The sequence below is a fragment of the Gallus gallus genome, chromosome 4 (genome assembly GCF_016699485.2).
Source record: "Gallus gallus isolate bGalGal1 chromosome 4, bGalGal1.mat.broiler.GRCg7b, whole genome shotgun sequence".
Lineage (NCBI taxonomy): Eukaryota > Metazoa > Chordata > Aves > Galliformes > Phasianidae > Gallus > Gallus gallus.
In genome coordinates this window covers 52186270-52208703 of record NC_052535.1, presented here as the reverse complement: position 1 = coordinate 52208703, position 22434 = coordinate 52186270, and the positions used below count along the sequence as shown (strand labels likewise).

The following is a 22434-nucleotide window of genomic DNA, read 5'->3' as shown; positions in this document are numbered from 1 at the left end:
TGCTTGTGGGAGTAGAAGTTAAAAATATTTGATGTTTGAAGCCTATAACAGTTGTCTATCTTTCTGTTCTCCTGTTGCATTACTATAGGGAAGGGTGCTCTGCATTCAGAAGGCAGTCAGAGGACAGTGTGGAGACAGGAGTTGGACTCAATCATTCTCATGGGTCCTTCCAACTCAGGATATTGTATATTGTATGATAACTGCAAAACCTGATTTCTTTTAATTTTCTCAGTAAAACTGTGAATTTTTCTTCAGTGGGACTACGATGTCTATAAACAAGTAGAGTTCTCTTAAACTAAGATTACCACCTGTTAAGAAACCATATAACCACAATACCTGGGAAACTCCATCCTAGAAACTAACAAAAAAAAATAAAAATAAACATAAAGCCAAGAGATCCATTCTGCTCCTGTAGAAGAAACGCTAAGTCATGGCTTCAAAACAGTGATTGAGCACCTAGTGGGAAGGCAGGGCCAACCCAGGGGAGCTCAGGTGCATATAATACATCTGACTGACCAGAAGGGGTGGAGCCAGGATCCACCCCTTCCTAGACCTCATTTAAGGGTTGGCAGGGGAGGCAAGAATGTCTTGCTTGAGATTCCTGTCTACCTGAGGCCTTCTAAAGGTAAGCAGGATTTTTTTTTTTTTTAATTATTATTATTTCTGTGACCTTGGCTGTTGCATTGCAGTACATCCTTGCTTGTTGTAGCCAAGGGTTTTGCTGCTATTATTGCTGCATTTTGCATCGCATTGCAGCTCTGAACTCTTCTTTTAAGAATTTTTAATGTTTCACCCACCAGCCTAGGTGAAGGGCATATAGCCTGGAGTCTCCTTGCAGGTGTTGTGATACCTATGTGGTACACTTGGGACAGGTAAGCAAATAATAATACTTGTGAGGTTGAGGTAGAATGAACGGAGAAGCTCTAGTATGCATTTATGATTAGAAGGTTTGGATGCCAAGGTGAATTTCTTCTGCTTTAATAATAATAATATTAAAAAAAAAACTGGAAAAAACAGGATTTTGTGAAATAATTTCATTTCTGGTTTTCTTTCTCATAGAGGATCTAGTTTTAGAAGTATTTTTTTTATATGTGATTGTGAGAATGATATCTGTTCTCTCTACTGTAGGCTCTTTTATGGCTACCTTCAAGGGGAAAAAAACTGCAAAGATAGGATGAAGATAATGGTAGCAAAAGCAAGGTAAGGCTAATAAGCTGTGCAACTCTCTTCATTTTCTGACTGATTTATGCTAGGAGGTTTCTTTTGTGCACAGTCTGAGGTCTGTTCTATGTATGTATTCAGTGTTTGTTTTACCTACCGTAACTATTCTTGTACTATGCAGTGATTAAGGTTGCAGCTGAGAAGTAAGAAGTTAAATGCAGGATTTAATTGATGTAGAGAGAAGTTATAATATTTCTTTACTGTTATACTACTCATTCTAGTCTGTCTCTTGATGCTATGATATTAAGGAACAAAACAGCTTGTGTAAGCCAGGCCATAGGCTAAAAGAAATACATGAAAACAAAACAGTTATTGTATATACATATGGTTTTTTTTTATATTCTGTGTATAGTAAATGTTTTTTTGCTGATCTGAAGCAAGTATGGAATAAAAAGAAAAGTGTTAGGAAGGGCTGTTTCATTAAAGCTCTATTCTTTTTCATAAAGCTTTCATACAAACATGCCAGAAATTCATTGAGGTTCACAAGTTTCTTTGTGTACAGAGTGACTAAACTACAATTTAAATTATGTGAACCATTTGTACTGCATTGAGAGTACTGTGCTAGGAAAATTGATGAGTTTTGTATTAAGTAATAATATGAATTCTACTGAAGCTCTGCCTATCATCTAGTTCCTTCAACATTTGCTATTAGTAGAGCATTCCCCTTGGCCTTGTCTAACTCTTATTAGGATATTATATTTGCATGACTTCATAATTGCCTTGAAGGCCTTACAGAAGTGAAATGTAATGCATTTTACCTTGTGTATTCATTTCTTAAGTTCATAGCTGAAACTGAAAGAACATAAGACACATTACTTGGTGAACTTGCAGGAGAAACTTCAAGTGAAGGAAACAAATCAGGCTCGAGACTCTTCAAAACAAAAATGTTCCTACCATGTTTTGGCTCTTATGCTTGTAGTAAATACCTAACAATGTAACAGCTGAACTTAGTCTCTGGAAGTCTCTGGTACTTTGGTAATTTTTGGTGCTTTTTGACCTTGAGAGAAAGGCACAGGATCTGTACTAGGAAAGGACAGCTGACTAAATCTGACAGATTAAATTCATCTGCTGTAGTTTGCTTAAGCAGAAGAGGTTTTAATTTTCTTCCACATCAAAACCAACATACATCAACACTTCTGTTTCCCTGTCTTCAAGACCAGATCACCCCTGAAGACCAGTGGGATCAGTGTGACTGTTTGAAGGTTATGTTATGGATGCTGCAAATACTCCTGTTTACAGAGACATGTTTCCAGAAGTGACCAAAAAAGAGAATGTTTGCCTCCAGCTCTCACTAATGAGCTACAAAACTTTAATATTGAGGAGGAAATACCTTTGATTTGCTCATTTGTCAGATAATAGCATTCTCCTTTTATTCACTTTGCTTAGTGCCAAGGTAGAGGATTGTAATTTGATGTAATGGGGGGTCCAGTGGTATGTTGGTGGGTAATACTGTAATGTAGTTTCCTGCTACCACTTCACCCTGCTACAATTTGCATGGCTGATGAGTTTCAGCACAGTTTGAAGCTAATATGAGGAGGCTGAGGTAGAAGGGATGTGAACCGAAGGACCATCAGGGGCTCTTATGGAGAGGGAGAAGTTATTAAATAAGAGCATTCTCTGAAATGAGTGATCAAAAAGTGGTAATGAAGGGGGATACTCCTATGCATTCTAAGAAAGGAGAAAGTGCATATAACTTAAGCATTTTTAGCTATGCAGTTCCAACTCCTGTTAAATCAGAAATGCAGTCTAAATCGGTACTTAGCAGAATTTTACCTTTAAGAATGACTATATGACTTTATCTTGTTCAGTAAAGAAACAAAGAGGGAAACTCTTGATTGTTTTATATTGTATGTGTTTTGGAGGAGTGAGCTTCCTGAAGAAACAATATTTCTTCCTGGACTGTGCCATTAAAAATGAACAAAAAACCCCGCCTAACGTATTTTCACTTACATTCCTGAAAAACTGAGTGTGTTTAGAAGAGGATTTAGGTTCACTTGGATAGCTGATGTCAGCATAGTTTAAAAATGAAAGCATAATAGTCACAGCTCTAGAAAATACATCACAGCAGAGCACTACAGAAAAGGAAACTAATCTAGCTCATGCAGGAATGAGAATTCTTTCCTCCAATATTGATTAGGAGGAATAGCTACTGCTTGTAACCTTAATTATTCACAGCTAAGTTACCTTACCTTAAATTTAAGGGAAATTCAGTCTGTTCACTGAGAGGATAGTGATTTAGTGCAATCCAAATGTCACCAAGGCTGTCCCGAAAGATCCCTGTTGTTGCATCCCTCAGGACTCCCAATTCTTTCTGAAATGAAAGATTTTACAGGCTGTATGTAAAGCTTTATAAAGCTAAGTGATTTCATTAAAATAAACATTGGAGGCATAGGAAACTGGTGCAGAGTTTAAACTCTGGATCAGATCTGTGTTATGCAGTAGTTACTGGGAAGTCTTGAAGAATCAAGGAATATAATGTGACAGCAATCCCATGTGACTGGTTCTGTCTCAGCTGTGAAGACTACATCTGGATACAAACTTGCTCTCAATTCAAAACCTGTGCAGAAGATAAATGATACAGGAGCCAGCTTTCATCTGGCAAGTTTTGAGTACACTGAGTAAAATTAGTCATGAGCACAGCTTCACTGAACAAGAAAATTGCTATAAAATATTGCAGGTCTATAAAATCTATTAAGAGTAATGCATTTCTAGGCTAGTTTCTGCAGTGCTTCTGATAATAGGCAACTCTAGTATTTTTCACTCTGAGGGAATTCTTGTTGTCTGTATTAGTTGAGGATCATGATTTTATATGCCTGAGCACCCATGCTGCTCCTCAAAATACAGACACTCCTGAAAAGTACTTTTGGAGTGGATTTGTAAACAAAAAAAGTGTATTATGGAAAGATTAAAGTACAGTTGTACTGAAAAGCCCAAGTAGATAACTCCTCATAGTCAAAGCAGCCTACCATGTAGGCACGCAAATGCTGTGGAAGGGAGTATAATAGTTATTGCTTCCTAGTAGAAATGTGTCAGCATGAGAGTGTATGGGTTTAGTAGTTTATTAATTGCACCTGATGATTCATCCTTTTGTATGCATTAGAAATATTTAAGTGACAATTTCCTTATGTTTGAATAAATATTTCCTGGTACTGGGTGTGTAGAGTAAGTCCCACTAATGGGACTAATATTTATTTTGCTATAGCAGTGCTAAATCTGCATTTATCCATTCTCAGAAATGTGCTACAGAATATTATTAAAAAGAATTAATGAAAAATACATTGAACTGGCTGTTCTAAATCCTCTTTCCTATTTTAAGGGTGCCTGATGCTGTTCTTTAGTGTGAAATACGGCAGTGGACCAATTTTTTAATGAAATGCATTTTGTCTTGAGGTAATACACTTTCCATAGCTCGCTGAGATTATCTTACATAATTTGCATAATAAATAATGTGTACTCAACTATGCTCAAGGACTGCTGGCAGATGGGAATTTGATTTGTAAGAGTATTTTTCATCTACTTAGACTTCAGTTGTTATCTGAGCAGGGTCCCTGTATGATACACTTGGTTCTTGTATTTCAACAGTTTTTTTGAGTAAAAGTTGGAATGCAATATAGCTTTACTTGATAGAAATCTTCTTCCAAAATTAGCATGGTCTGTTCTTTCTATGTTGTATATTCAGCATAATATTAAATAATGCCAAGATCCTTAAAAAAAAAAGTGGAAGGGGAGAGAACTCATAAGGCCAGCTCATGAACCCAGTTCAAATATGATCTTTTTTTATGAATCATAGAAGGTACAGGCAAATGAAGACACTTAGTCTACTGTGTAGGTTTAAAATTATTTTCTATATCCTGGTTGGGTTTTTTGTATATATGTCTGCATTACATCTTCCTGTGTAGCCCACTCAGAGCTGGAATGTGCATTTGTAATGCAGTGCTGTTATACTAATTTTTGATTGAGGTCATTATTGCACCTGCATGGGGAGACTGAGACATCAAAGGCAATACATGAAAGGGAGAAAAAACAGTAAATTTAGGGATTTGATTATTTGTGTAAATTATCTTAGATATGGCATCTCTCTTTGATGTAGCTGGCACAGCAAAAGGTTGGAAGGTCACACTTTAAAATATAAACTGCTTTCCATATCCTCCATGGTCCTCCTCCAGAGCAGGTTTTGGTGCAGTGCAGTCCCACTACCTTACATTTTCTCTGCTTTTCAAAGTTTCCCTGCATAGTGGTTGCTCGTTCGATACTTAATGTATCTGATAGTGAGAGTAGTATTGGAAGATAATGCTGTAAATCCCAGTCTCTATTTTGGTTACTGAAATCTTCAAATATGGTTTTATAAGAGGGCACATCAGTAGACCTGAAATCGGCCTCTTGAAACTTTTTTAAATCAGTCAAGTAATATTGTAAATGGAAGTGGTGACTTTTGCAAAACCAGACCCTCACTGGAATCAGCAATCCCACATAGGGGTGCACTCACCTGTGCTCTGATTGCACCTGAGAGATGCAAGCAGGGCTCCTTGCTTTACTGAGGAGTAGCCTTGTGCTCACTATAGCTGAGACTCCTCTGATTCCTAGTCTCCTCCATAGTAGATCAGGAATGTTTTGTGTTAATGGATAGTAGAGTTTACTAGTTTTCAGAAACTTAAAAAGCATTTACTTTAATCATACTTTATTGGTATAGCCCTGGAGTACTTGTTTAAGCTCATTAGCTGCTGTAGTGTTATAGGATACCATTATAATTTCCACCAAAGAGCATGGAAGCTTTGTATAAAGATTTCCAATGAATGAACTTGGTAAATGCTCACATTGACCACATACCACCATAGGATTCATTGCCTGACTTTGTAAGTTCACTGCAAATGGTAGATTTGAAATGCTTGGTTCTCATGTATGGCATGAAGCAAACATGGTCAAAACAAGTCTGTTATGGGAACCTTGTTGAGCAATGATTCCGTGTTACAAATCAGCATACTTTGTGCTCATTCCTGCAAAATCCTACTTGTAAAAGATTTAGGTGAAGTTAGGAGACTTTTTTTTAGTTAAATGCCTCTGACATCAGTATTTTAAAGTTGTGATGTTATTCTTGCATCACATTTCATTACATAAAGAAGAAAAATTGTAGGTTACTTTTTTTTTTTAACTGAAGTATATTTCAAATAGAGTTTCAAGGCCATTCTCTTCAAGGCTCTTCTGTCATTTTTTGCACTTGGTATAGTGATGAAAGTACTTCTTCTGTGAACTTGAAGGAATAAAGATATTCCTAAAGTGGATGTTATTAGCACTTTTGTCATTGTTTTGTCTCTATTATTCAATAGGTACCAGTGAAATACTAATAATCCCTTTGGGGAAGCAGTATTTCTAGGCTCAATTGTTTAACAGTTGGAAAAAAAAAAATGCCTAGATGAACAGGCAAATTACCCACAGGATATCACGAATTAATTTATCCCGTGGGGCTGTTCAGTGGATTAATTAGTAATGCTTGGTGAAATAGTCACAATTAATGTACTTTATTAGCTTAATTTTTTTCCCCCTCCCTCCCCCCATGAAATTGCCTACAGAAGCCTATAGATTTTTTTAAAATGTGTGTAATTGGGATAACAGTTCATCTGGATTTAGAACGCTTATTCAGTGAAGCAACCTTCCTGTCTGCTCTGTGACATAGAGATTGTGCAGACTGCAGTTCCGAAATACTGCTGAAAATGTATCCCTCCGTTTCTTTTCCTGCCTTCTGAGTTAGGCACTTAGCTGTGGGAGCCCATCTGAATTAATAACATCTCCTAGCGTGCCCAGCTCCAGGTCATGCTAGTGTATTGCTCTCTCTATGAAAGAGGATGGTTGTTCACTCAACCTGCAGAGTCTGCTGTATAATGTTCTAACCCTTTCTTGTGCACTTTTTTGTCAGTGGGAAGTAATGGTGAACTTTAATAGGTTGTGCATCTGAAAATTAATTTTACTATTATGTATAAAGGATCAGCTGTGGCATGGCCAATTTAACTCAGTGAGGATGGAAAAAATTGATTACTTCAAGCAAAAAAAAAAAGTTGAGGTAGTATTTTCCTCTGCTATTGACAGAAACAGATGATCTTTCAGATCAGACTATTAGCAATTTAGACATATTGTAAAGTTACAAACTAGAATTCCAGGCAGCTGTGAGAGCAAACTGCAATTTCCTATCCCTTAATAATGCGTTATTACTTAAAAAGAAAAACTTCAAACGCATCCTGAGACATTGAAATTTATCCTGTCATGAATAAATATAAAGCACAAAATACATACAATGAAGCAGGAAATGTGTTCTTTGAGTAGCGTGTTTCATAAATACTTGGTTCAGTGATAAAACTAGATTTCTGCATTTCTACATCACTTTTAATTGTGCTGATCAATACAGCCTGTGATGCATACAGAAGCCTGTGGAGCTTTAGAAGATAAAATGTATGAAGTACTTTATAGGAATGGGGCATTCTAAAATGTGGTAATAAGACAACATCTACACCTACATAACTGATCTCGTATTTCACAGCAATAAACTGGGATTCTGTGGTGTTCATTACACTTGAAGTCTCATGTGGTGGAGGTATAAATTAAATAATATGCATGAAACCATATCAGTCACCATCATTTTGGAGAAAATAATCTCTTGATGACTCAGAAAGGGCCCGGGCTTTAGCATATATGGGCAGGTGGTGTGTTGTGGGGGGATTAAAGTTCCCCTGTGAGTCAACTGCTCAGGATTAACTTTTAAATTCTGTGAAAATTACATCTAGAAGTGTGATGCAGTGTGTTTGCTTATTTCTGGCAAAGTCATTTATTCCCACATGGACATATCATTAAAGGCAAGGTCCAGGGTGGAAATTGTACCAGCAGCAAGAAAGCTGCCTCATATGCATACTTTTTCCCCACCCTGGAAAAGTAGCAGTGAATTCACACTTGAAAACTTTTAATGAAAAAAATTATGCAATTTATATTCTCTCAATCCTATGACAAATAGGTTGGGAAAGCCTATCAGAACATGAAAGTGATGAAGTCTTAGAACATCTGTATGCTTAGTGAGAGCATTGCATTTCAGCAATGGTATTACAGGAGAGGATGATGGGTGTGAGCTTCCCCACAATCACAGCTGTGGGATATATTCCAGCAGTGGTTCTGTGCAGAGATCTGTCATATTGCAGCCTGGTTTAAATTGGCATTGCTGTTTGTGACAAGGTCCCTTAGCCTTTCTGGAGATCTCCAAATACTCCCTGCTTTGAAGCTGTCAGTCTGCTGCAGTTCTACAGTGCACTGATTAGTTCTGATGGATGAATTGTTTTGGAAATAACATAATACATCAGTGAGTCTTACATTCCCTCACAGACCTGATTATCTTTGTCCCCCATTGGCAGTGTTCTGTTAGAGAGGATTGAGGCTGAATGCTCAGCCTGTGCCACAGCTCACCCCACTGTGCCAATCTGAGGGGCCAACAATATCAAAGGGTATGGCAAATTGTGTTACCAGTACTCTGGGTAGTAGCTTTTGAAATATCTGGAGACTACTGCATATGAATGACTAGAAACGATTACCTTTTCCTACTAGTATTTCCACTAATTATTTCCAATCAGTTTTTCTAACAAGGAAAATCACAGAAGGGAAATGAAAACAAAAGCATGTGCTCTGTGCTAGGTAAAGCTCCTCAGCTGGAAAAAGGGCAGTTTTAATTGTTAGACTTTTTCTTTCTTTTTTTAATTAATACCCAAAAGCACACAAGAAAACATGACAAAGGAGCTGGGCTAATAATTGGCTTTATGTCAGTGCTGTGCATGTAGCGCTGAAGAGGCAAAATCCTTCCTGAAAGCCCTGAGGCAGGCTGCAGGGATGGAGCACAGCCACTTTGTGTCTGCTGCTTCAGCCCCTGAGCTGGCATAGCAGCTGTTACCTATTGCATCCACGAAGGAGCCTTTCTCAGCTCATTGTTTTGCATAAATACAAAAGGTCTTTTCCTCAAATCTCCCCTCAAAGGCAGCCTTGTAGAGGCTGGCAAGAAGCCTACCTTCCACTGAGTAGGGCTCTTTGTGGGACCCCTTTCTGCTCTGCTGCAGATATGCTCTTACAGCACTACAACCTTGCTTGTGGAGTATATTCATTAAGGCAGCTCAACCAAGATGCTTCATATAAGTGATGCTTCTAGATGCAGCAAAACAGCTGGATTGCAGTTAGGCCTGATGCAACAGCAACACATGGGTACTGCTCCATTTTACAGCCCTTCCCCTAGTGGCTGCACACCTCCACATGGCTCTGTGCAGTCAGCCTTGTTGTGGCATTTTAGAGGTGTGTGAGTATCCTATGGATGCGTCTCTGTCCAAAAGGCTATTCTTCTGAAGGCTAGTTCATACTTGTGCAAAACAGGATCACAAAAGTGGGAAGCGGTTGTGTTTAATGCCAAGTTGAATGGGGCCCTGGGCAACCTGATCCAGTGGTTGGTAGCCCTGCCCATGCAGGGGACTGGAACCGTATGTTCCTTAAGGTCCCTTCCAACCTAAGCCATTCTACAAAAATAGGCTTTCTGCTTATTCCTTGCTTATTTCTATGTGCAATATAACCAGATCCAGTTCCTCTCTTCTTACACACACAACAGAAATATACCCAATGCAATGCCTGCTTTCCAAGATAGTAGGAATCGAACTATTTTTGAGTGATTGTAGTGTTCTCTCAACCCTGCAGTTTTTCCTCTGGTGCAGTGCTTACCATGTGCTCACCAGAAGCATGTGGCAGTCTGCTCTGTGCTCTGCACTGCTCCTTCCAATGTCTGTGCTATCAGGCTCACGGAGTGCTTTTTCCAAGAGATTCTGTTTAGCTGCACATCTCTTATAAGCTCACTGCTTCCCTGTCCTAGGGGACAGATTTGTGAGGGCCTCCTGCAGCTTCTCTAATGCTTGGGACTGAAAAAATCAAATATTCATTGCTTTTTTTTCCCCCCTCCTCTAGAACTCCCTATTCCAAAGAAATTCAGCCAGATAAAATAATATTTAAGCACCCTATCCTTGTTAGAGCAAAAATTAAAATGCTGATGTTTTCAGCAGAGTTGTAGTTTTGTTTTTTCCACTAACAGTACAGTATTGGCTGTATGGCCACCACTGAGTAATCAACAGAATGAATTCCAAGTTTGATATTTCTTCTCAGGTCTCATGTCGTGAATTTTCTTCCCTATGTTTCGTCTGTCATGTAGGCTTCAGGATAGACAGTTCAGTTTAACATTTGGCAAAAATGATGGTCATCACATTTATTTCATGTAATGAGTCTGCTTGGTAATTTGAGGAAGAAGAGCAGGTTGGGGAAAAAAGTAGAAGTGCTGCTGCTTCAGCATTCCCCAGAGCAGCCCTGGAGTCTGGCTGGCTGGGGACTATAATGCCCATCTTCCACACCAGGACTGGTCCCTAGGGCAGCACCTTCACCAGAGATGTGCCACTGCCTTCTCACATTACTCTATTTGTGATCATGTCTGAGGGCTGCCATTTGAAAAAAGCTAGGGTAGATGTATCCAGTTAATCTGATAGCATGTCAAAATACTACTATGTGTGTGATAATCATCTGCAGGCTTCCTATGAGCACTCTGTGAGAAGAATGGCAGCCTTGTTCAGAGAAAATTCCAGGATAAAACAGTGCTTTTTGTGGCAGGTAATCTTCAGAAATATACTCTGATAGACCGACAATTAGAAATGAGCTGCAGCTCTTGCTGCAGAAAAGCACCCCCAAACAAGAATCTGCATGCTGGAATTGTGAAAACCAATTGATTAGCCAGCTGCTGTGTGTAAAAACCAATGTATACTCTTTGTCCCCTTTGCGTCTATGTCCTCTCTCATCGGTTGAACCCATGAGCTGGTATAATCTTGAGGGGTTGTTTTAGACAGGGCAAAGAAGGACGATGGGTGGTTGGGCTGCCTCTTCTTGTAACTACCAAGCACTTCCAATCTTACAGTTCTCATTCCTTGTAAAAATATTAAACCTAAGTACTGAGTTAAAATTTTCCATTCCAGATGTCAACTTTACAAGTTTCTTATTTACTATTTATTCCAATAGAAACAGTTCAGGATGTTCAGGTTAGATATTAGGAAAAACTTCTCTGAAAGTGTGGTCAGATAATGGAACAGGCTGCCCACGAAAGTGGTGGTTACCATCCCTTCAGGTGTTCTCTGGAGGTGGCACTGAGGAACATGTATTACTAGGAAATATTGGAGGTAGGTGGATGGTTGGACTAGATGATCTTAGAGGTCTTTTCCAACCTTAATGATTCTATGATTTTGTAATTTTAATGAGAAAATACAGTATTTTTTCTGTGTTTAATTATTTTCTCCAGTACTCTTTGAGGGAATAAAAAGGACAAAGTCTTCCCATTTTGGGCATGGAAATTTATATATATAGAAGAGATGGCATTGTAATCACAGAAGTTTCCTGATGTGGTAAACTTTTTTGGTATGACAACATAAATAGTATTATTTTATTGTTTTCTATGTAGCATCATTTATAGCAGTTCAATAAATAGTATTACTTAATTTCCATTCAGGCCACTTCTCTTCTTTCATTTTGGCCCCTTATGGACAAGGACATGCAGAGGAATGTCACATATAAGAACTGTAAATAGGAAATAAGACCCTGCTGCAAGGCAGTTTTTAAAGCATGGCTTTCTGCATTTAAACCTCAAACTCAGATTTCATCTGATCTTTTCCTTACGCAAGTTGTTAACAGAGCAACAACAATAATGATTTAAAGAAAAAAAAATTGAATATTTTTTTTTCAATCAAGGCATCAGAGACTGCCTTGTAGGCATCTCAGAATTGCCTACTGTAGGTTTGCCTGCCCCTCTGTCTTCTGTCAGAGACTGGGTACGATGGAGCAGAACCAGGATGATGACTGTATTAACTTTAAGTTCATTTTGAACTGGAATGGAAACACAAGGCAATCCTCATGACAGTGAGAAATTAGGGAAACTGGATTGGATTTAAACTCCTGTTTCTTTTTTATTTGCTTGCTTGTTTTTCCTACCACCACCACCTGTTTTGTTTTCTTTTTTTTTTTATTATTATTAACAAAGACAAATAGGATGATGACACTTAGTATACTCCAGTGAATCCAGAGGGAAGATGTTTCAGCATTAAATGTACTGTTGAGGGGCAAAAAGCACATGGCAGTGAAGAAGCTTGTTTTCAAATTAAAACCAACCCATCCTCTGGGTGCTTGAGGAGCAATTCCTCACATGAGAGAAGAGCATCTATGTGGTGTTTTAGAAATATTTATTAACAATGTATTGTAAATCCCCTATGATTCTTATATCTGTTTTATTAAAGATGAAATATCTGAGACCAGAGGCATCATATGAAGACTCTTTTGTATATCATATGTGCTGGAAGTTTCAGGCAGTCTGGCTTGGATGCAGTTTTTTCTTTGTAAGGGGAGTTTTCAGTATATGGCTGAGGGGATTGATAAGATTACATTTTTCCCATGTTGCTCTGGATTGTCTCTGCTTCCTTTTCATTACCGCAGTCACCTAATTACTCCCTGTCCATGTGTGTTTCCTCTTTACCCCCCCACCCCACCATCTCCCTGCTGCATCCTTTCTGGGTTTCCCCCTCCATTTGTTTTCTGCTTCAGCCCTACTCCTGGGCCTACCGATCCCAACGTCCTTGTCCTAATTTCTTTTCCAGACTGAACTCATTTCCTTTCTTGGCCATATTTCTTCTGACCTATTCCAAGCTTCCTTTGCACCTGCCCAGAGCTCTTTTCCTGCCAAACCCCAAATACAGTAATTGTGCTGTGGAAGTCTTTTAATAGGTCCAAATAGTGGAAGATGCAGAAAACCGATAATGCTATGCACAGTGTTGCTCTGCATTTACCCTGCTTTTAGTGATCAAGGTACAGGTGCCACTGAAGACCATACCAGCTAGTGGGTACCATGCGTCTCAAAATACACGTATCTGAGCGTAAAAGGGCAGATGCAGTATCTCAGAAAATTCATGTAGCTCAGTTGCAGTAATAAAATATGTGATACCAGATGTGGATTTGATTCTCGGAGGAGGAAGATAGTGGAGATTATGAAATAAAACACACTGTTTCTTGTTTGTTTTCAGTGCAATAAACTTCCAGAGCTTTGTTTTGCATTATGACCATATTACTGGCATGTCTGTGCTTTATCCCACAGAAAAAAAAATATATCATTTTAGTCTACTCTGTTTAGTTCTGAGCAGGAATTCTTCCATTTGCACTTCCCATTTTTGTTTCTTGTCTCACGCTTGAAACTCTGGTTTCTTTACTCAATTGAATGTAAAAATCCCCTGAAGATCAGTTAACGAGAGAGCATTAGCAAACATAGATCTAAACAGGTCTTGTAAAGGTTCGCTCCTCAGAGCTTCTCCTGCTTTAAAATTAGCTTGTGTGATGCTTCTTGAGTTACTTCTAAAAATAAAAGCAATGTAGGAAACAAGTTACTCTTGGAGGTTTCTTCATAGTATTAAAACTGAGAGAGACGTCTGTGGTCGGAGGTTAGCTTTTGTTTTAAATCTAGCTGAGCTAACAGAAAAGACATATAGAAAATGGCCCTTCGCACACACCCCCACACACACTGCACTGTGTACATCATCTAAGGAGTGGTGATGGCTGCAGATGGTAATGTATGTTGCAGCCATGGTGTCTCAGGCTATGATCTTGCCACATATTAAAGTAATGGAGCATTCAGGCCTGGTCTGTATTTGAGAAACTTCCAAAGAAAACCTAAGTGTTATAATAAGTGACGTTTGTGATTTAAGAGGTGACACTTTCCTCTCTGTATTAATCTTAAGGCAATGTCTCAGCATGATGCTAAAGGAAATCTTTTTTAGAGGTGTTATGCTTTGGAAGAGACACAAAATGGTGATCAGTTGCTCATGTCTTTACTTTCTATCATTTTATTATACACTATGTGGAAGTTTTGTTCCTTAAAAAGTAGCTTAGAGACCATTGTACTTCTGCAGCAATGTGTTTCATGCTTGTGTTAAGTCTTTGAAGTGCATTACAGTAATATTTTTTTCTTATGATGTGTCACGCACAAAATGAGGTTGCCACTGGCCCTGGGTGATCTTTAATAAAGTAGAGAGAAATGTCATTAAAACTAACTTGGAAAAGACAACTAGTAGGTATGTAAGTGCTCCTGCGAACTGTAAAATTTATATAGCAAGCTAAAGTTTCAATCTGTAGATCTCTTCTTATTTTCCTCAGATATTTATATATGCATACCATGCTGTTGAATGCAAGTAGGTACCAATTCATGCAAGTAGCCATTTGGACTGCGTACACATAAATGTTCTTATTGCACTGCTGTTTCAAGATGCATCTGATGGCTCTGTCTGGAAATGCATCCTAGCGCAATGCATGTGTCTAGAGGCAGATAAATAGTTGGGAAAAGCACAAGTGGGCACTTGCAGAAGGAGACTAACAATGGCTCTCTGGTAGTTTTTGTAAGATACAAATGGGGGATACTGCAAGAGATCCTAATTGATTGTGGTGCATTGATCAAGACAATGTGAGAAATAAAGGTAGTTATAAGCCAAATATTTCTTTCCCACCCAAAAGAACAACATGTACTACTACTGGAAAATACAGGATGACAGAATCAGGTAAACACTGATTCTACCCTCACTTCCAGCTGTTTCGTAAAATCTCACATGGTTGCTTTCAGTATTTCCCTGATCCCCAAATACATGTTGAAATTGATAGAATATCTCCTGTTTGACTGCACGTGTCCTGTATATTCCCTCTACTACATCAACACCTCTCAGTGATGAAGATCAGCTGTACCATATCCCAGATGGTTACAGACTAGCCAGCATCTTGCTCAAAACTCATTGTTCTTCTTGGCGCTTGAAGGTCAAGGGATGTTTTTGAGATTGCTTTCTCTCCTTCCAGTTACAGATGACCAATTCTCTTCCAGCCTTGGAAGTCCTTGCTTCCTCTGGGCTAGAAGCCCAAAAACCTAAAGTGAGGAAATTCTTATGGTACAAAACCGCTGTGGACTGGAGTCTTTGTGTGCTTCATATTGATGAGATTTTACAGAGCGTCAGGATTTAACTGAGCTACAACTGCAGAATAGGACAGGGTGAAGAGCACTTGCAGAGGCAGCTGCAAGATTAGAAAAAATGAAAGAAAAAAGAAAAGCAGTGGTTCAGTGAAGATTAATCAATCAGCAGGTAGTAATTACAACTGCTATACATAGATGCAGTCTGCGTAAAATGAAGTCATGGCAATTAATTTTGCAACTTCTGTGTTTTTACTGTGGCTGGAAAAGAGTTTTTGAACTGCACTGTTTCAGAAGAAAGAAACACTCATTCTGTTTTTAACACATTTTCTTTCTGAAACTTCTTTTTCCAAAAACGATTTTGCCTCCATATGTCATAGACATTGCTGGGGAAAGATGTATGATAATATTAAAACATGCACGTGGGCTGTGATACATTTGAATGGCATACAGGTTAATGCTTTCAGCCACTGTGCAGAGCTACAAGGATATTTTGAGATGCATGGTTGGCATCAGCTGTAGCTTTGTCAGAAATCCAACATGCAAACAGCACCTTTTACCATATTCCCAGGAGCAAAGGGCAAATCCCCATCTAGTTTCCTTGATAAAATCTATTGACTCCAACATTATGATGTGCAGTTGCTGACATTGCACCACATTCTGGTGTACCTGTTGGAGGAAAGTAAGAATCCAACCCTTTTATGGCATACTCATACTCCTTACTGCCCTTATTTCTTTTAGAGTGAAAGAAGAATATAGTGGGCAAGAACTGAGTCTGACTACTATGATAACAGATGGACATGGTTAGACACTAAAATAGATGTAGCATGTGTTACACTTAATAGCTAAAAATGTTATGACACCTCTTTTCTGCCTTGCTGCTTTAATCACAAAGCCTTTAATGCAATGAATGTGGCATATTGAGTTCCAACCAGATCAAATAGCAACTTCAACAGTTAATATAAAGCAAAGTGTGGTGTAAAATGCTTTATCGCTTTCAAGATAAATAGGATAGCTACATTTATAGCAGAGAAAAAGAAAGAAAGAAAGAGAAAGATCCTACTTATAAACTGATTGCTAAAGCCAAGAAAATTCCTGATTACTTTTAGGGCAATTTCAGATATTCATGTCAACCCCCATTATCCTGTTTCTTATTCTGTAGGAAATTCCACTTACATCATTGACTTCCTGCTGCTGTGGAAAATAGACATTGGTAATGCCTTAAAGTTAGAATTATCCCTGATCGGTCTTGTTCTCCAGTCCTAAACTATGTCAGTTTAATTACCCAGAAATTATTAGTGCAGTCTTTTAGTTTTTTTTTTCCTTTCTTTCCCCAGCATTTCTCCTCTATCAAGCAAAATCAACTTTTTGCAAGTTAGGGTAAAAGTAGGATTTAAAGCAGCTGATGATGCTCTGAGTAAAAATCTCCAGAGTCTAAAAGCTATAGTAGTCACAGGGAATCCCAAAACTGCCAGGAAAGCCATTGATTTCTACTACTGAGAGGTACTGCAATGCTCACCTTCAGAGCTTTAAGGTGCAGTAGCAATGCTGGCTTTGTCAGAGCCATGGGAAAGCAGCTGTTTCTCACAACTTCAGCCAAAACACAGCCGTATATGTGAGATTAGGATTGTTGCTGCTGCAAATTGAAGTGCCTGATAGGATCTATCCATCCTTCTGTCTTCTGACACTTTCCAGAGGTGCCACATGGTTGATAGACTGGTGGAAAGTTTCTGCTGGTTAAGGATTCAACTATGACCTTCAGTGGACAAGTTTAGGGTTGGATTTTTTATTCTTGGAGGACTTGCAGCTGAGACATTGGAGAGTTCAAAATATATTGAACTCACGCAGGTCTTGTGCTTCATCCTCTCGTCTCAGTGTCACTGTACACAACCAAATGTAGTTGTTGTTTGAGTCTGACAAGCATAAGAAATAGAGAAAAGGATATGATCACCACAGTACTGGCAGTCATGCCTGCTTTTTACTGTGTTCATATATTCATAATGCCATCAGGGATATTATCTTAAGGTCATACAGCATCAGGGGCAGCTGATCTTCTTACTGCTTTGACTATTGAGAAGTGATTCAGAGCCTAAAGTGGCAGATGCATATATTTTTATTCCCCGAGTGTACTTGCTTTACATGTTTTGCATTCACTTCCCCGTGATGCACTTCAGGAAGGCAACACCTTCATAACTTAGTTCTGGAATGACTGTTGTTGTGCTTCGTATTTTTTTTTTTAATGAACATTTGACAAGTGAGTGCACTTCCACAGGAGGAGGATGTGTCATTCCTATCCGTTCTCACTCTCTTTTTCAGTTTCTTTTTCAGCTGATGTTCTTGCCAGGAGCTCATTCCAAGGGCTGAGCTTTCCAGTCCAGGCTTCGTTCTTGTTTGCTCAGATTATTACGCTGAGAAATGCTCTTCTGTGGTACCAAAGGAGAAGGAAACAAAGCCGGAGATTTGATTAATGAGCTTCCCATTGATGTGGGGATGTGCGAGCAGATTAGATACAAGAGATAAACCTGGGTGCTGAGAGAGCTTCTCAAAGCATGAGGATATTTGCATGTGCTTCATTCTCTAGCATGGCATCTTAATTCAGGTTCTTGGATGCAGATCATTAATAGTGAAACTGGGAGGGTTTGCCATTTGTCAGCCTACAGGGGTCATAATTAGACATTAGAGTGTGGACCTCTTTTTTTAATTAACTTGGTGTCAATATTTCTCTGTTCGTTATCTGTGGAAAACACTCATGAAGCAATCAGCATCCATTTTACTGGAAGTGCTATTGAATGTCCTTGTTTTCTTCAAGCTATTTCCTTCTGATATTCTCCCAGCTGCCCCTACTGCTTACTATCGCTATCTCCTTTCCCCACTATGCTTTGGAGAGATTGAGGATGGTATAACTTTGAGGTTTTCCTTTATGTCATCTCCATGAGCACCCCTGAATACTTACCAAAACAAAGTTAAGACACATAACTTTACTAATCTAGTAGTAGCATTTATGGTCATTCCTAGAGGCTTAGCGTATAACTGTCTATACTCCAGGAACAACAAGGACAGCAAAGCAAGGCAGTAAGCAAGGCATTAAACTGGCTTTGTTGTTTAGCCCTACCATGATGCAAATGTTTGTTAGTGGTCACAGACACCTCTTTCAGCCCGATGCACCCTGCCCTGCTGATATTATACTACAGAACACGCAGAGGTTAGCGCCTTCTGAAGGTGAGTGGTGGACACAGGGCAGTGGTTCAGATCGCTCTCCTTGTTTGATCCTGGGGGAAATAAAGCTTTGTTTGCAAGTCAAGGGTGATGCACTGCCTGCATTTTCTCCTGTACCCTTTGATTCTCGAGGGAAGAGAATTTAACACGCTAAATTCAGCTTTTCAGATTGTTGTTGAGAAACAAAGGAGGAAGTGGGTCATTAGATGCGCTGATTGCAGACAAACACTCAGGGAGCTTCTCCTTCCAGTGAAGCCCTTTTCATATCCCCAGGAATCAGGTATTACGCACATTCAAGAGTCTGAAAGACAACAGAATTGATCCCACTTCCCAGTTTTACTCTTCTCACTTCCCTGTCACCGACTGCAAATAGGCAGATGGCTAGGCAGTGGAAAAATACCTATCTCTGCAAGGACAGATCGTCATAGCAATAGACAGATTTTTACTCCCATGCTAGACAAATCCATCCTAAGTATGATCACTTCATTACTGGATAACAAGAATTTTACCAGGAAACGGACTTAGTGATGAATAAGTCAGAAATTGCTCTGAGGGAAAGTTTAATTGACCTAAAGGATATTTTTTACTGCCAAATCAGAAGCAAAGGAAAAATTCTCATGCGGAACTAGGTGTCAGTGTTTCTTGTTCTGGGGTCCCAAGGGTGCCCTGTGCATTGATGAGTGAGAGGCGGGGTGGGGAGTATGCACCCTGAGCATTCACTTCAGTCATTTATGATCACATGCCTCTGCTAGGCATCACCTAGAGAAAAAGTGCACATACAAAATCACACAATAAGTTCATGTTTTCTTTCAAGGTTTCTCAGGAAATATTTGGTATACACACACTAGAGCCACCTATAGAGGAAGAGCAGAGAGGTCCCTGTATCATCTTGCTCTCAGACCTCTCCCTTTCAAGCCACCTGATCAGTCCAGAGATTGTCCCCAAATGTTCATAAAGGAAAGCCACCATGGAGACTTGGATCTGCTCCTATGTATCAGCTAGTGAGAAAGGCAGAATACAGGGATTTTTTTTTATTTTCAGGCAAACATATCACTGCTTTATAAAATCAAATGAAATCTTTAATAGATCTCATCCCCCCACATTTAAGCAACAGGCAGCTACTGGCATTACTGCTGTCAGTAACTGTAAAAAGCTTGCACAGTGTAACACACATTGGCTCACAAGAATCACAGGGGCTGAATGTAATGGTCCATCAACTCTAATTTTCTTAAAAAGTGGTTGGTATGAAGGGCATTAGAGGAGGGAGTTAAAAATTCCATGTCACACAGCTATTTGCTTGAACTGCTCTCCCAGTAGGCATTTTTTTTTTCCTGGGTTAGTTAGTACTCTGAAATGCAGCCATTCCTTTCTTTTCCTGGTAGTCTCTAGGGTAAAGACATAACGTCAATTTTTGAAAAGTTCTGATCATTCTTTCAATAAAAATAAATTGATTTTTTTTTGCAATTGTGCTAAACTTCTCATGATGTCTTGAGGTAATGAGTTCCAGCAGTCACTGTGTGATCTTTAGTCCCCTTTAGAACACGGCGAACACAAACTCCACATCAACTCCACCTCCCATCAGTTTTTTAATTTTTATTTTTTATAGAATAGGCCAGCCTAGCCAGTCCTTTTATTTCCTTCTTTATTCTGCTTGGCTACATGTTTTCAGTTGTCCCCTCTCTGAAGCACAGTGAGCAACTTCCTCTGTCACTTGGGACAGCTGTCCCCAGTCCTGCACACCCACGCAAGGGCCATTTGTGGGCTGGCCCACAGCCACTTGTCCTGCTGTAAGATATGTTCCCATCTCCCTGAACGTACAGCAATTGCTTTAAAATCAGAGGCTTGCACTTGCTTGCTTCAAAGGAGCGATTTCTTGGCTGCCTCATTTCTACCCCTGTTCTCCCAGCCAACCTGACATTTGAAAAGAAACTTCACTTTAATTGTGGTTTTTGAGGTGAGTAACAGCTAGGTTAAAAAAAAAAAAAAGAAAAAAAAAAAGCTCAGAAGACCATAAACCTTTAGAAAAACTTTTTCTATTTATTGCAGAACACCTTGTTTTCCTGTTAGTGCAAGGACTAAAAGACACAAAGACACTCTTTCCCTATAATCAGGTTACAGCATCACAATATGGCTCTCTTTATAGGGGTCATTAGGTCTTTTATTTGGGGAAGAGAGTTCTTTCCATAGCTTTGGTGAATTAACTCTTTTGTTTGTAGCATAAGGTTCTTCCCTCGAGCAAGGTTTTTTTAGGCTCTACAAAGCAATCTCACTGCCTGGAACTTGCATATTTATTTTACTCCCTTTTTTTTTTTTTTTTTTTGCAGAAAAAAAATATATTTTTTCTGAAGAAAACATTATAGAAAATTAATACTGCCTCAAGTGTCCTCCTTTAGATATTGGTCTGTTGTTTATACGCCAGTAGCCCTTGGAAAAAAAAAAGGCTGGAATAGCTACTGCAATATTCAAACAGTGTGAAACTCTACAGGAAGGCCAGCAATGAAAATTCTCTGGTATTCATTACCTAACCTAAATTCTGTGGGGCAAAGAGAAAGTGTTTGAATTTCTATTCACTAAAGCATCAATTCAAAAAAAAAGGAATGCTTTTCAAAGTAAAAAACTTGTCTTCATTCAGCGGAGTGGAGTGTATATTGGCTAATATTACATGGATTTTTTTTCTGATTTACAGCTTCTTTCCACAACCCTAACTCCCATCAGAGCACAGCAGCTGCTGGCAGCACTCTGCAACAGGGATTACTGGAGACTGACACATGTACGTGTATAGAGAAGGCCCTTACTGTGGCTTTCCATGAGGAAACAGTACCAAGATCTATACCCACTAGCTTTTCTTGTCTGAAGAACTATTCTAAAAGCGTTGCTAAACTGAAAAATGTTTAAGTTCTTCCTGGCTGAGGTTTTTATGTCTGCTCCAATTAACACTATGAAAGAAACAGCACACCAAGTTTTTTATTTTGGGGCTCATCTGTTGCTGAAATCATGTTTCCCTATGAAGCCAAATGAAGCAACTCCTTTCTGAAAAGAAACACTATGATTAAGCCAACAGAAGAGGTGTTTTGAAAGAACTGCAGTGACCTTCATTCAGGCAGCAGCCTCCAGTAGGGAAACAACTGAATCACCTTGCTGGTGCATGACTTTATGACAATTAGTAGATTTTACCATTGCCCCAGATGTTATCTACAAAGGGAATAGCATCTCACTGTGTCATACCCAGAGGGTATAAAGCTAGCTCATGCCATTGATGTGTGCTCACTGCAGGGAACAGGAGGAGATCCAAGGTGTTAAACTGTTTGCCTTCACTCTGCTGTTGCAGTGTTGGTAGGAGAACCCAATGGCCTCAGAAGCTGACACTGAGTGTCCAGAGGGACACTGTGAGGGAGGGCAGTTTCGTAGTCATTCCACAGGTCCCACAGAGGTGAGATGAGCAGTAAACCAAGCACACTGAGCAGGGTAAGGAGAACGTCAGCGGGTTCTAATCCTAGAAATCTGGGGACAGGAGAGCCAGCCAATGCTGACCAGTGCTCTCCATTGCTCATCTCCCCATTTACATTAACAAAGCCAGTCAAAGAGGAAATGCAAGAGTCTTTTCTAGGGAATATCACAGTTTATTGTATGATTCCCCTCCTTTCCCCTCCTTCCTGCTGTCCACCCCAGGCTACAGTGTTTTATCTGCTGACTTTCACCTGCTCCAAAAGATGCTGAATGCTCTCACTGCTGTGAAGTGCCAGGTTTGAATTAAAGGTTAAACATGTCCGAAAGAAGGTGGGAAAGGCAAACTGAAGAGACTATCTAGTTATGGAAGAACTGAACATATTCAGTTTTTAAACAGGCACTCCTAAGTATCCTCTACAAAGCCAGAGCAAGGTGATATATCTTTAGTAGTTTGTCACTGTTTCCATGGCAGTGGAAGAAAAAGGATAACTGGAATCTAGAACCTCCTCTCTTTTTATTGACAGTGC

At 39.3% G+C, this 22434-nt stretch overlaps 1 long non-coding RNA gene across 1 annotated transcript; it reads left to right on the top strand.

Annotated features, from left to right (window-relative positions):
* Nucleotides 1-585: 585 nt before the first annotated feature.
* LOC124418369 lies at nucleotides 586-4826 on the top strand. Its single transcript, XR_006939258.1, has 4 exons — nucleotides 586-625; nucleotides 801-872; nucleotides 1129-1200; nucleotides 2377-4826. It is a non-coding gene; the product is annotated as an uncharacterized LOC124418369 (long non-coding RNA).
* Nucleotides 4827-22434: the final 17608 nt, after the last annotated feature.